Source organism: Podarcis vaucheri (assembly GCF_965113315.1).
Source record: "Podarcis vaucheri genome assembly, chromosome: 6".
NCBI classification, from domain to species: Eukaryota; Metazoa; Chordata; class Lepidosauria; order Squamata; family Lacertidae; genus Podarcis; species Podarcis vaucheri.
In genome coordinates, this window is record NC_138764.1 from 87,387,722 (window position 1) to 87,399,373 (window position 11,652).

Here is an 11,652-nt window from a genome sequence, read left to right on the forward strand (position 1 = left end):
GAAACTCAGCCAGATGGGTGGGGTATAAATAATAAATTATATTATTATTATTATTATTATTATTAAGCATAATCCCCCACAGGCTTTGGGAAATGTACATATCTTGACATCATTTTGTACATTTTCTGGGCAATATGCACATTGTTTGATCAGAGTCTCTAAGGAACACACTGTACCCGCCATATCTAGTTGAGAAGTTTGAAGTCCACACACCACTACCCTGGTCTGCTTCTGAACCAGAGAGAGCCAGGGTGGAGTAGTGGTTAGCGTGTTTGACCAGGGAGTGGGTGTAGTGGGAGATCAGGGTTCGAATCCTCACTTGACCATGAAGCTCACTGGGTGATCTTGGGCCAGTCACTGCCTTTGTCAGCCTCACCTACCCAGTGGTGGAGGAAGCCACTCTGGCGCCTGGGGCAGCACGCCCGGGGTGGGTCACACCGTGGGGCCTCTGGAGTCTGCCTGCTTCCTCCCACTCAGCCACCCTACAGCTGGGGGGGGGGATGCAGCGAGCGGACCGTTTGGGGAGCGTGGAGCCTGCACGTGCCCAAGCCACCGTGTCTCTCCCAGGAGAGGCGCATGGCTCGGGCGTGCTGCAGGCCCCGTAGTGAGTGCTGCCTGGCATTTTGACACCCCCCTCAGTGGTGGCACCCTGGACGGACTGCACCTACCGCACCCCCCTTCCTCTGCCATGCAACCACCTCACAGGTGGAAGGGGAGAAGCATGAGCTCCATGGAGGAAAGGTGAGAAAATAAATAACTACTGCCTAATTATACGTGACCCACAACATTCCTTCCCACTGATCAGCCAACCGGGGAAAGAAGGTGTACAGCTCTAGGTGAGGATTAACATTTTTTCCTGGAGTTCAGCCTCCTTTTCAACCCCCTCATCTGTTCCCCAGTCAGCTGAGCAGCATTGGGGGATCACAAAGAGGGAACAAATGGTCATTATGAGAGGTTTAGGACCTTTTAAAGTTATCAAAAATTATATTAAGAAACAATTTGATCTCTATTCCTTTTGTGTCGGAATTCCAGACGTGATGTCATTTTTGTTATATATAGCTGACTCTGACAGGTTTGTATGTGCTCCATTAACGAAAAGGGGGAAAGCATCAAAGAACGCTCATGATCACGGTGGAAAACCTACTTTAAAATGAAGAAAGGTCAGTGCAAACTGCAAATCCACCCTGAGTCCTTCAGGAAGGAAAGCTGGTCATGTGTTTGCCGTGCCTTGCAAAGCTAGCCAGGAACTCTTCTGTTTCCCAATTGTCCTCTGAAGGAATCACATGCTGAACCAAAACCCCCAGCAGAATGACACTGATTGTTGAGGCAGGGAGAAGCGGGTTAGCGCATGTTTGGAAGAATATACTGCAACTGTTTCCCTGGAATGCTTTCCGGAACTTGTGACAGGCAGGATGAGAATCGGAGACTCAGAAGCATCCTGTGACTCTGCATGTGACCCGAGCTCCAAACTAAAACAGCGGGCTGGAAGGCATGGCTTTTCCTGTTGGAGACTTTCTCAGATAGTGCCTGAATCATAGAATTGAGATAAGCAAATTAGGCAGAGGTATAAAGCTGCTGGAGGGGATTTTGCCAGGGTTGCTGCACAGATGGGAGAAAATATCAAGGCATGATTGGAAGGCATACGATATAGCCGTTTTGCTAAATCATAGTATTAACTTCTTTTTATATTGATATTATATTTATATTCCACCTTTCTTCCCAGAAACAGGTCTCAAGATGGCATACAAAAATTGAAACAATACAGGTGAAACACAGAAAGCTAAAAAAGAGAAAGATAACACTTTTAAAATAATTAAACTATAATAGAATTAAAACAACATAAAAACAAATCTAAGCAAGCCTGTATATTAGGAGATATATATATATATATATATATATATATATATATATATATATATATATATATATGCATGTTTTGGTGTCTTCGGGTGTCTTCCCGTGTAAGAGTCGGGGTGTCTGTGCGACGTTTCGACGAGGTCTCACTCGTCATCTTCAGGCTGGTGCTTTCGGCTTCTTGTTACTGGAACAGAGCAGAATCTGGTGTTTGAGTTCCTATAAATACTGTTGAGGGGTGTGGTGTATAGCCTCCAACGTTCTGGGCAGAGAGGAAGTTCCTAGATTAGTGTGCCTCTTCTTCTTTTGTTCCTTAATTACTTGAGGGATATCTTGAGTGATTTCATGAGTGATATTCTGAATACCACTGGGTGGGTCATTAAGTGTAGATTAGTTGCTAAAGCTTTTGTGTCTTGACCTCTTGAGCTTGTGAAGAGTTTTTCTGAGAAGATGGCTGTGCTGCATTTAGTTGTGCTCTGGCTTGGCTTCGTGTATAGGGGCGAGCTGTGGTTTTGTGCCTTGTGCCAGCCAGATCTGTGTAGGGATTGCAGGGGGGTGCAGCATCCGGAGGTGCCACTATAGTTTGGCTACTGGATGGAGTCTGTAATATGTCTGTGGAGAGGGTCTGGGTTTGGGTCTGGTGTGGTTGATTGGTGACGGCGTTCTGTGTGCCTCTGGTTCTGGTGTCGGTTTTTGTGGGGAGGGCTAATTTCCAGATGTCTGGCAGGCGGGACGTGTCGTCACGCTTGTTCATGTTGTGAGGGTGTTTCTCTATCTCGATGGCTTCCATGATTATTCTCTTGTGGTGATGTTCCATGTTAAAGAGCAATTTGGAATCTGCAAAATTAATTTCGTGTCCTGTTTCTTTCATGTGTTGGAAAAGAGAGGAAGTTTTTTCTTCTTTTTTGACGGCATTCTTGTGTTCTGCGATACGTGCATTTATTCGTCTGTTTGTTTGTCCAATGTACGTGGCTGGGCAGACTTTGCAGGGTATTTCATAGACCCCTTGGTTTTCCAGCTGGATTTTGTCTTTTGGGTTTCCAAGCCAGAGCACAACTAAATGCAGCACAGCCATCTTCTCAGAAAAACTCTTCACAAGCTCAAGAGGTCAAGACACAAAAGCTTTAGCAACTAATCTACACTTAATGACCCACCCAGTGATATTCAGAATATCACTCATGAAATCACCCAAGATATCCCTCAAGTAATTAAGGAACAAAAGAAGAAAAGGCACACTAATCTAGGAACTTCCTCTCTGCCCAGAACGTTGGAGGCTATACACCACACCCCTCAACAGTATTTATAGGAACTCAAACACCAGACTCTGCTCTGTTCCAGTAACAAGAAGCCGAAAGCACCAGCCTGAAGATGACGAGTGAGACCTCGTCGAAACGTCGCACAGACACCCCGACTCTTACACGGGAAGACACCCGAAGACACCAAAACCTGCATTCCTGTACCCGTGAAAATCTACGAAAGCATATATATATATATATATACAGTATGTATATTATGAGATATATATCCCGCCCTCCCCAGCCAAGACCAGGCTCAGATCGGCTAACATCAAGTATAAAAACAATTGATTAAAATACAACTTAAAAACAGGATTAAAGTACAACTTAAAATGCAGCCTCATTTCAGTGGAAGCCCAGATCAAAAACTGTTTGGGGGGTGAAAACGTCAAATCTTCACCAAGGCCAACTGTCCAGACTGGTCCTACGTGGGCCAGAAAAAATCCAGGGAAGTCCCCAAATAGGGGTTCCAACACAGAAGGAAAAGGAAAGAGGGGGAAGGGATCAGGCTGATTCTAAGCCAAAGGCCAGGTGGAACAACTCTGCCTTACAGGCCCTGTGGAAAGAAATCAGATCCCGCAGGGCCCTGGTCTCATGAGATACAGAGTGTTCCACCAGGCTGGACCCAGTGTTGAAAAGGCCCTGGCACTGGTTGGGGCTAATCTGACTTCCTTAGGGCCCAGGACCTCTAGCGTATTGCTATTTATGGACCTTAAGGTCCTCCGCAGGGCATACCAGGATAGGTGGTCCCTTAGGTAAAGGTAAAGGTAAAGGTACCCCTGCCCGAACGGGCCAGTCTTGACAGACTCTGGGGTTTGTGCGCCCATCTCACATCTATTGGCCGGGGGCCAGCGCTGTCCGGGGACACTTCCGGGTCACGTGGCCAGCGTGACAACGCTGCTCTGGCGAGCCAGAGCCGCACACGGAACGCCGTTTACCTTCCCGCTGGTAAGCGGTACCTATTTATCTACTTGCCCCCGGGGGTGCTTTCGAACTGCTAGGTGGGCAGGCGCTGGGACCGAGCAGCGGGAGCGCACCCCGCCGCGGGGATTCGAACCGCCGACCTTTCGATCGGCAAGCCCTAGGCGCTGAGGCTTTAGCCCACAGCGCCACCCGCGTCCCTTCGGTACAAGGGTCCTAAGCTGCAAAGGGCTTTAAAGATATTTGCAACAAAATGCTGGTGCATTTCATGAGGACTTTTCAAAATTAATAAATATTTTGCAAACTGATGTGGAAATGTGGAGAACTGGATGTATGATTGGAAAAATGAGAAGCTAGAAGCCAAGGCCTACATATTTGCCCATCCCTACATCTGACCCTAGTGGGACGCGGGTGGCGCTGTGGGTTAAAGCCTCAGCGCCTAGGGCTTGCCGATCGAAAGGTCGGCAGTTCGAATCCCTGCGGCGGGGTGCGCTCCCGTCGTTCGGTCCCAGCGCCTGCCAACCTAGCAGTTCGAAAGCACCCTCGGGTGCAAGTAGATAAATAGGTACCGCTTACCAGCGGGAAGGTAAACGGCATTCCGTGTGCTGCGCTGGCTCGCCAGATGCAGCTTTGTCACGCTGGCCACGTGACCCGGAAGTGTCTCCGGACAGCGCTGGCCCCCGGCCAATAGATGTGAGATGGGCGCACAAACCCCAGAGTCTGTCAAGACTGGCCCGTTCGGGCAGGGGTACCTTTACCTTTACCTTTACATCTGACCCTCTCACCCCAGATTCCTTCTGGGTGCAGGGTGGATATTTTGAGTTCCCCATTGCCATGATCATGACTCAAAAAATGCTCAGTGGGCAGGCGACTTAATTCTAGCTCTTATGACAAGGCAACTATTAGAGGGCGGAGGGTAATTTAGAAAAGCTTTTGTTTATTTAAGGGAAACATTAATTATAAGTAGATGAAAACTTCTGAACTTTAAAACAGCTTTTCTAATTCAACTCAATTCTGCTTCAGCCTCTAACATCCCAGAACAGCAGCACTTGAGCTAGTTTGATCAAAGGATTTCAAAAGGTTCTGTTGAATGAAAACACTGACTTCTCATTCCTTTCTTCAAAGCCCTGCCTAGAGAAGGCTGCTTTTCCCCAGGGGAACTGAAAGGCTATTAAATTAGTTGTGAATCTACTGACTTAGGCTTGCCCCCTAAACCCTAGTCCAGGCAGGGCTTTCAGTTTGGTACTTGTGCAAAGCAGGTGGGAACCGCAATGAAATGTTGCAGCGGATCATCATCCTTAATTGTGGGTTCTCCTTTGCAGAGCACCAGCCATGCCCTCTTCCAGCATACTGTATACAATAACAGAAATGTAATAGAAGCTGCATGTAGCTGGAGCAAGCTCCTTATGTTTCTATGTTCCTTAATAAACAGACACTTAGGTTCCATGGCTACTGAACCTTTTTGTTTTGGGGGAAGAAGGAGGTTGCTTCCCCCTTACTGTTTGGATTTTTTTAAAAAATTCATTTTTATTGCACTTCCACAAATCTCCAAATTCTCGTGAGAATGCTGATATTTTTTTTACGTTTCTCCTTGGACATCAATCCACCCCTCGATTTTTCAATACAGGCAAATTCTGGCGCAGTTCGTACCAAGAAAACGATGCCTGGGAACAGAACACAGTGGCTGCATCCTGCCCTGAACATTAAATACTCATCATCTCCTCCCCTCTTGGCAGGTGATATTTTGTTTGTCTTCATTCATCATGGAGGGGGGGCACACCCCTTTGGCTAACGTCCCTGCATCAGCCAAGTACCTCACCCCAATTTTCCAGAAACTGATGAAGGACCTATTGTTCGGATGGGAGCGTTATATAATTAGTTTTAGGGTAAACAGAAATAAAAGTATGGGTGAGTCTGGGAACCCCAGCACATGTTTGTGACAATTCAGGGAGCTATGAGGCAATGAAGAATAACTGATCAGCTAGACTGGTGACTGGAAGCTGCCGCTGGGACCATGTAACAACAGTCCTGAAACACTTACACTGGCTCCCAGTATGTTTCTGTGCACAATTCAAAGTCCTGCTGCTGACCTTTAAAGCCCTAAATGGCCTTGGTCCTGTGTACCTGAAGGAGTGTTTCACGCCCGTTGTTTAGCCCATTTATTCAAATAGCCTGGGACAAGGTTTCTGTGTGGGTATCACCCAAACTCCCAGAATTCAGAACAATTCGCATGGTGTTACAGTGATTGGCCACCCTTCTTTAGTAAAAGGCCCAGAATGAATGAGTGCAGGTATGCACCTTAAACACAACTCCAGACCACACTGTCAGTTTGGTACTGAACAAATGGGACAAAGCAGGTGGACTTTTCTGGGAGACACACATACACAGCTATTCAGTTCTGTGACTAACTAACCCAAGTAGTTTACATTTGAAACAGTACAATGCAATCTAATCAACCACATCTAGTTATTAGATTTACTCTGCACCTGGGTAAACAAGAGTGTATTTAACTTCCAGCAGAAGCTGTTCAGCCTGGGCACCTTTCTGATCTTTGCTAGGAGATCATTTTGCAGGGAAGGTGCCACTATCAAGGAGGTCCTCCTCCCCAATGTGGCCAGATGAGGATTTGTGCAATGTCGGACAGTCAACAGAGGCTCCCCAGAAGATGCCTGTAACCTTGATGGCCTGTAGAGGTGAAAGAGGTCTCTCACAAACCTGGGTCTCAAGCTGTTTATTGCAGGCCAAGACCAGTAAACTGTCAGGCCCTGCAGCTCATTCAGCATAAGGGTAATTTGTGCTGCATGGAGCCCAATAAAGGAGCCAGGCCACCACCTTCCGCAGCAGCTCTAAGGGAAACTCCACATAACATATGTCACAATGATTCAACCCAGCATGTGGATCACAGTTGCTGGCTACCCTTTGGCAGGAAAGGTCACTATTGCTCTTTGCTATCAAGGCCACTTGGGCCTCTCGTGACAGACATGGGTCAAAGAGTTTCCCCAGACTATGTACCCGTCCCTCCAGAAGGGAGTGAATCCCTGGCAGATGTTTCCATAATGGAGTTAGTGGGTGGGAAACTGTTCAGAGCTGGCAAGGAAAAGCAAGACAATAATGAGCACATGGTGCATTCCACTTTGGGACAGAAGCGAAGGGCCCCACCCAGCAAAAGGAAGATCCCCACCACCCCATGAAACTGGGCTGGCGATTCACATTTTGAAATATGCATTGCCATGTAAAGAGCAGGAACACAGGAGACTCTCGAATTCAGAATCTAAAATTACCTAACAGTGCCACTTGTGACAAATGAAGTAACTGGCAGGCTGTTGTCCTTTGATGACATTCAAAATCAGCTGCCTCTGGCAACCACCTCACGCCATGCAATGGTAGGGATGGCTCTGTCTGGATATTTGTGTGAATGTATGTGCCTGTACATAGGGATGTGGGTGGTGCTGTGGTCTAAACCACTGAGCCTAGGGCTTGCTGATCAGAAGGTCGGCAGTTTGAATCCCAACGACGGGGTGAACTCCCGTTGCTCAGTCCCAGCTCCTGCCAACCTAGCAGTTTGAAAGCACGTCAAAGTGCAAGTAGATAAATAGGTACCACTCCGGCAGGAAGGTAAGTGGCGTTTCTGTGCATTGCTCTGGTTTCGCCAGAAGCGGCTTAGTCATGCTGGCCACATGACCCAGAAAAACTGTGGACAAACATTGGCTTCCTCGGCCAGTAAAGCAAGATGAGTACCGCAACCCCAGAGTCATAGAGTCGTTCGCAACTGGACTTAACTGTCAGGGGTCCTTTACCTTTACCTTTTTATGTGCCTGTACGCATGCTTGTTTGTCACTAGTAACAGAGACCAAGGTCTTATTCAGATATTCTATGCACTGTTAACACCAATATACAAGTGGGAAGCTGGGTAGAACTTCCCCTTGGCAACACAGATGGGTGAGAAGAGTCTTATCACAAGCAGGTTTCTGCACAGTCTGGAACCCTGAGTAATCAGGGTTCTAGATCACAAGGGTACAAGGCTCTTTCCTTTCTGATACAGTGGTACCTATGCTTATGAACTTCATTCATTCCGGAGGTTCGTTCTTAGTGTTGTAAATAGAAATATGCCCTTTTCCCTTATGGGGTATCCAAGAGCCCATATAGAGTCCTTACATAGGTTCCCTATTGGTAGGAGAAAATAACAGAGGCCAACCAGAGAATATTGAGAAGCAAAGCAGCTAGTAAGCTTGATCTTTATTGATCTGTTGCAACAGGGTACTCCCCTCACATGCAGGAGAGGAAGAGGACCCACAAAATTGCTGTGCAATGGCTTATAAAGACTTTTGAAATTCCCATCCTCTAGATCAAGACCAACAAAGGTCCGTATAGTAAAAGCCATGGTTTTCCCAGTAGTGATGTATGGAAGTGAGAGCTGGACCATAAAGAAGGCTGATCACCGAAGAATTGATGCTTTTGAATTATGGTGCTGGAGGAGACTCTTGAGAGTCCCATGGACTGCAAGAAGATCAAACCTCTCCATTCTGAAGGAAATCAGCCCTGAGTGCTCACTGGAAGGACAGATCGTGAAGCTGAGGCTCCAATACTTTGGCCACCTCATGAGAAGAGAGGACTCCCTGGAAAAGACCCTGATGTTGGGAAAGATGGAGGGCACAAGGAGAAGGGGACGACAGAGAATGAGATGGTTGGATGGTGTTCTTGAAGCTACTAGCATGAGTTTGATCAAACTGCGGGAGGCAGTGGAGGACAGAAGTGCCTGGCGTGCTCTGGTCCATGGGGTCACGAAGAGTCGGACACGACTAAACGACTAAACAACAACAACAGATCAAGACCACCCCCAGAAACATTATGCATACATCACAGAAGGGGTGTAACCTAAGACCACCCCTCAGATACATCCCCCTACATCACAGAAATTTAAATATTGTTTTTCTCCTGTTGTTGTTTATCTCCTGTCTAGCAGGTTACTTGATTGGATTTCCTGGGGAGCCTGGCCATTCTTTTGTAGTGGTAAAATACTTATTTCCTGGGCCAGGTCACAGGCTCACACCTTATTCAAACAGACATATCCTTGAGACAGGATTTGTGAGGAAAGAGACAATGGGGAGGCTTTTCCAGTTTAACCTTGCAGAGAAAGGATTTGGTCAGTTTAGGAATCAAAATGGTTCCAGGTTGATCTTCCTGTGTTGATCTATGTATGTGCAGTTATGAACATTACCATATATCTAAGACCATAAAATTCCTACCACATTAGTATGAGGCGCACTCAGAATATGAGGCACGCTTTTGCTAATGGTGCCTCCCACTGCTGCTGCCCTGCCGGCACGCGACTTCTGCTCGCATTCTGGGGCAAAGTTCGCAACAAGGGGCATCTACTTCCAAGTTAGCGGAGCTCATAACCCGCAGCATTCGCAAGGAGGCCAGTACGTAACACGAGGTTCCTCTGTACTTGCATTTGATGCATAGCCATTGGGGGAGTCGCAACTCAGCCTACATGTTGGTGCTAACTATGACCAGAGCACCCAAATAGTGGTGGAGAGAGATGAGCTGGAAGCGCCATATGAGTGGAGTAGCAGATCTGCTGCATGGTAGGAGCACGTGCATCCCTGCTTACATTCTGCTTGCATGCTTGTAAATAAAACCAAGCAGCTTCTGCACCAACGTAGACTTACCAAACTAAATGTTGTCCAGTCACACACAAAGAATAGCAGATTTGAATTCCTCACAACCACAACCCCTCACTGAAGAAATTTTCAAAAATTAAGTTTCACTCTCTAAAATGACACTCTTTCCCCTCCCCACCCTGGAATAACGCAACCATCAGGGAAGTGGGCAAATGTTACAGTATGGATGGAACAAGAGTAACTGCCTAAATATGTGACTTGGATCTGCGCGTTCATAGTTCAGTGCCTGAGCCCATCTCATTTTGCATGCACAAGGTCCAAGGAAAGAATGTTGTGCATAAAAAAAGAAAACACCTCATCATTACTATGATCACATCTGCGCTGTCCATAAATCTGATTGCTGGCTTCCTGCCACTTTCCCCATCAAGTTAATCAGAGATCCTTGTCCTTACATTTCTCCTCTCTTTGTACCTCAGCTCCTGTACCCTTTTCAGTCTCTCCCCTAAAGATCATCAATAGCCACTTTAAAAGTCTTCTCCTATCCTGGTCTCTTATCTAATATCCTTTGTATCCCACACCTTCTGCTGGGAGTTCAGGTTGGTGGGCTTATTGCATGTGTTCCAAAGCTGGCAACAGGTTCAATGTCACCTAATAATCTTCAGAGCCTTTTGTGTGTGGGGGGGAAACACAACTGCTTTTCTTTTAGGAATAATTGGTGGAGAAGTATCTACCAAATGGGTGCGGGGGGGGGGTATGTATGCTACCACAGCTGCTGAAATGATTTATGCCCTAAGATGGAAGGAAGAAACAGTTCTGACAAAGGAAGACTGGCAATGAAAATTAATGGAATACACAGAAATGGCAAAACTGACCAGAAGAATAAGGCATCAAGAAGAGAGACTTTTTAAAATAGAAAGGGGAGACTTTATTGACCATTTGAAGATACATTGTAAACAAATCCAAATATTAGCAGGACTGATATAAACATGTGCAGTAAGAGAGAATTAAAGGGAAGTTAAAGAGAAAATAGTAAATATATTTGAACTGGATATGCAGTAATAAAAAAAAATTAAATAAATAACCACAGAAAGCAGGGGAGGGAAGTCAAGGGGAAGGTAAATTAGATTTGCAAAGGTTTTGCTTTTCTTGTTAAAATATTTGTAAAAAGTGAAGAAGAAGAAGAAGAAGAAGAAGAAGAAGAAGAAGAAGAAGAAGAAGAAGAAGAAGCTGCTGCTTCAGAACCAAATTGGGATCTGAAGCCAAAATGTCCTTCAAAGTCCTATATGGCTTGGGGCACAGAACCATCTTTTCTCACACTAACCTGTTAAGAGTACTATCTGAGGCCTTCTTCTGGGTCCTACTGCCACTCCCTGCCTCCTTAGATTAGATGGGTTGTGACTGTGTATACCTGTAGTGCTCCATTTATGAAATGCTGTCCCCAGGGCTGCTCACCTGGCATTCAATGGCTTTCAGTCATACAAGCACACACAAGCCTCCTGTTGACCTTGTTCTTTTCCTATTCTTAGTTTCTGGTCCTCTTTCTCTGCATTGCAGTCTCAGTACATTAGTATTAGTACATTAGTGTTGAGATGCCGCGTGGACCAGTGTGGCCTGGCGCACAAATATCACAGCAAGAGAGGCGCAACATGCGTGACATCACATGCATGTGATCTGCATCACACATGTGGTATCAGGCCCCTCCCCTCCAATGTTGGGTGCCTGTGTGTCATGAACTGGCAGGATTTTGGGGAGGAGGGAGAGGGTGCTGGTGCTGGTGAGGGGTGCAGCTAGGAGTGGGTCACACAGGAGCAAGCTGGGGGTGGGGAAGGAGAGGTTGGGGTGGCCAATACTCATGGGGTGACAGAGGAGGTTAAGGAGGGCAGGGACTAGAGCACAGGAAGCCAGAGCAAGAGAGGCCCCCATTCCCACGAACACGGCAGGTCCTAAGGCGCAGGGAA